We start from the raw sequence: 4,151 nt of genomic DNA on the forward strand, positions 1-4,151 counted from the left end.
CACTTGAGTTTCAGTGTATTCTCTCAGTGTTATGATGATGGTAAAACTAGGTCACTGCAGTGCCTTGATTTTTTTAAAATTTATTTTGTAGAATTAAAGCTGCAGTTATCACACTCTCACAAGCAGCGTCCCACACATCTTTTCATCATCTATTTTTTTTTCCTCTTCTCCTTTTGACAGTTTTTTTTTATGTCAACCCACAGAGCTATAACAGAACAAAAGACATTTAACAGGCCTTGGCTGGTGTTCATTCTGATCTCACAGTAAGTATCTGCATTTGGCCCCTGGCAGCCATGTTGATCACTTGGCTTTATTGTCCCTTTGAGAAGAGCACAACAGAGTTTCCCTCAGGAAGTGTTGCTCCCTGCAGAACGCTTGCACTAGCGCTCGACCCGGACCCCTTAGGCCGACGGATTTATATTTCCCAATTGCGTCAACAGTAATTAAGTCCATGATTCTAGCTCGACATCTGTAGCTGCGCTGTGCTGAGTTGAACATGGCTGGCGTCTTGTTTTGATACAAATTATGGCCTTTCAGTCGAGCGCTGTTTTACAGTTTTATAACTACCGCTTCGTTAGACTTGACCCAGTTTGCACACCATCCACCTCTGAAGACCACCAGTTTTTTCCTATGAAGATAAATCAAACAGTGTTTGCCTTGTAATATCAAGGATCATATTCTTATTCTGCTCGATTTTCCTAGCTTCTCATGTCTACACTGTCTTAAATATTCTGAAGGTTCTGAAAATAACCCACTTTTAATACATTTTACTTTGCTTTTGGGTGCAGTTTTTCATCATAAGAGCAGTAAAGCATGGGCTTTACTATGTCTAGTCACAAATTCTTGGTGAGTTGGTTGCACCTCACCAAGAGCTGCTGGATCAGCTAACAGAAGAATAAAACGTTGTGCTGTGACACAGCATTACTTTTGAGAATACAACCTAATGAGACCTTTAAACCGGGCATTGAGAAGTTGCAAATATTTAATTTCCGATATAAATCAAGGTAGTTTCTAAATACAGACTTTCCATCATAAATGCATGGCTCTAAATTCCATGACCTTAACATTTGGAAACCCTGAGGCCTTAGCCAACATGTTCTTGATGATCTTGAATGTATAGTGTATTGGGAACTTGGTAGACTCCAGACAGCTTTGTTCCCAGAGAGCAGATGAAAGTCTGGATGAGCCATAAGCGAGTGGTAATTGGGGCGAGTGATTGCCAGGCTCATGCTCAATTCTAGCCACCACACTTGAGCTGTGATTAGGGGTAAATTAAAAAGTCGTCTCCACGTGTCATGCTTGGACGCATCTTCCTCCATCTTCCAGTGTATTCCAGGCCTTAAACGAAGCCTAGCCGAGCACCACGTTATAGATTGGGAGGTCTTTTTCAGTGCGTCCTTATACAGATAAGGCCTTATGTGCAGTGGTTGATGGTAGATGGAACAACATCTGTAAAGATTCCTAATTGGCCTGGCATTACATTAATCCTACACTGTAAAAATGTAACAGTGCACATGTTGATTTTAAGTTTTTGTGAGATTTAGACTGAGGGCAATAACTGCTTTTGTTCATCTAAACTAAAAATAGGCTTTGCCTTATTTGAATAAAAAATAATATTTGACTCAAATAAAACCAACTGAACTGCTTTTCACTACATGTCAGTCAAATTTCTAGCAAGGTTGCTGGTCTAAACTTGACTCAGTCCAAACCAATATATGAATAATGTAATCACTATTAAATTCAGTATAACAGACAATAAAAATATCCTAAATACAGCTTGAATGCTTTTTTTTTTTACCATTCAGGAGAGCAACCAAGATCACAAAAGCCTTACTACTTTACAGTAAAAGGAAATCAAAAGTCATTGGCTGAGATACAGTAGCAGCAGTTTAAATTGAACAATATATAATCTACAAGGACAGATCAAGGTCAGCAAATAGCAAATAGTGTTTAGAGGACACAAATTTCACTTGATTGCAATGGCAGTACAGAATCATTCAAAATTTGGTTTGTTTTGGTTTGTGTGGCCTGGACTGCTTGAGGAATGTTTGGGGGAGTGTATACCGTGTCACTGTGATGGATATGTTTTCAAACTGCAACTTCTTCCCCGATCATCCAAAAATCAAGTGTTTCACTGAATGTATTGTTTACAGTGGGGGGAGGTTGTGTTGCCCACATAAGACTGTTCAGGTAAGGTCCTCAGGTATACCTTCCAATTTGGTTGACATTGACATAGTTTTTCTAGCTCAGTTTATGAGTAAGAACATATTTTGAAAAATGTTATCCCCACAACTAAAAAATGATTTTCTTGAACAACTGATTGCCTGCCGAGGTATTGAAAGTTTAGAAATAGCCACTCTTATTAAACATTTTGGTTTAAATTAGAAAAAAATGTAGTGGTCTGTTGTTGTATGACTTGGCAAACTGCTCTGCCCCAGAATCTGACAGAGGTTTCTAAGACATCAAAAAGCACTAGTGACAACAATGACTGCTTATTGATTTACAGTTCGTCTCTGATCTCAAACCCACAACACATTTTCAGTGTCTTAATGTGGTTGAATGTTGTGACAACCTTGAAGAATAGTATTTTCCATATCGCTTTTAAACTAATGCAAACACGTCTTTTGTTTTGGATTCCTATTTCGCAGTGACATTGAATTAATTAGCTGGCAAAACCGAGCGATTGATTTTAAAAAGGCTTTACAATATAAACAAATCCCATCAAAGCATAACTGGGACTCTTGCATACGCACAAGGGGATTGACAAACACAAAATACATGGCAGCGTGCTCTGAGGAGCCTTTTAGGCAATTGTTCAAAGGAACATAACTGCTTCACCAAACATCAATTACTCAAGACAATGCCCAACTGAAAAATTACATCATTCAGGCTTCTACCACCCTGCTAGTGAATACACTCCAAACATTCAGTACCAAACGAACGCTAGGAAATACCAGATATAGTACATTGGCTGATATGGCCTAATATGCTTCTGCTTGAGAACAGAATGTGCTGGAAATGATCTTTACACGCCCTGTAACAGTTTACTCAAGACCAGTTATTCTTGTATATTCTGGAGAAGTCAAGAAAGAAAGCGCGTGGTTAAAGACTCTCAGAGGACTGTGTTTGGCTGAAGTTAAAAGAGAAACTGCAGGATGCTGCTGTGTGTGGCGTCATGCCTCGCTTAAACATGAGGAAAGCCCGTTCAAGCCCTCTGCTTGCTGTAAGAAACCTATTAGCTGCATTAACACCTTCGTCTTCCGTCTTTCTGTTCACATACAGTAGAGTATGAAACGGTGCTGGCTGTACCTAATAAGCGACATAAGCAGCTGCTTAGGGCCCTGCAGCTGCTAGGGGGCCCCTAACAACTTCTGGGTTACTGCTGTCCCCTTTATGTTGCCTAACATTTGAGTGAGGGGGGAAAAAGCTACTGGTTAATCATGCTTTAAAAAATGTATGTACACATCTGGAGCTAAAAATGGAAAAGAGAAAGAGAAGATTAAAGCTTAAAGATAAAGGCATATTTAGATTTTTGTGGTTAATGTTATGCTGTTTGTTATGGCTGGTAGTTGGGTGACAAGCAGTAGTGGATCTGGGGTCTGTCTAATGAAGCAGGTTCAACTCAGCTTTCTGACTGACTTTTAGCTACACTAAACCTAACAAACAGAGGTTAGTGAGGTTTATGCATTTTACCATAGCGGTTAATTAATTTGCTGAAATTAACATATTTAGGGCAGGGGGAGAAATATGTAATATTTGTTTCCTGTAGAGGATGTGTGAACTTATTTTCACTTAACATATTTTAACATATATAATTTGACCAGGTGTGTTAAAACATTTGCATAGATTTGTGATTATCTTCTTCAATGGAAAAAGAACTAGTGCAATTGTGCATTGGTTATTGAGCCTCATAGGGGTTAAATGCAAAAATGGTCCTTAGAGGTTAATACCTTAATACCTTAGAGGTACTTTTGATTTACTTGAAAGCACAATCTAGTTCCATTCATCCAGTGGAAGTCAAAAACTGTGATTCTTCTCATTTTAAAAACTCTTCTTATACAGCAACCCTAAGATCTTTTAAAAAATGCGAAGAATGTGCTTCAGGAATTCACTTTTATCAACAGGAAATCATGATTTAGATTCCTGCAATG

This window comes from Colossoma macropomum, unplaced genomic scaffold, assembly GCF_904425465.1.
Source record: "Colossoma macropomum unplaced genomic scaffold, Colossoma_macropomum, whole genome shotgun sequence".
Classification (NCBI taxonomy): Eukaryota; Metazoa; Chordata; class Actinopteri; order Characiformes; family Serrasalmidae; genus Colossoma; species Colossoma macropomum.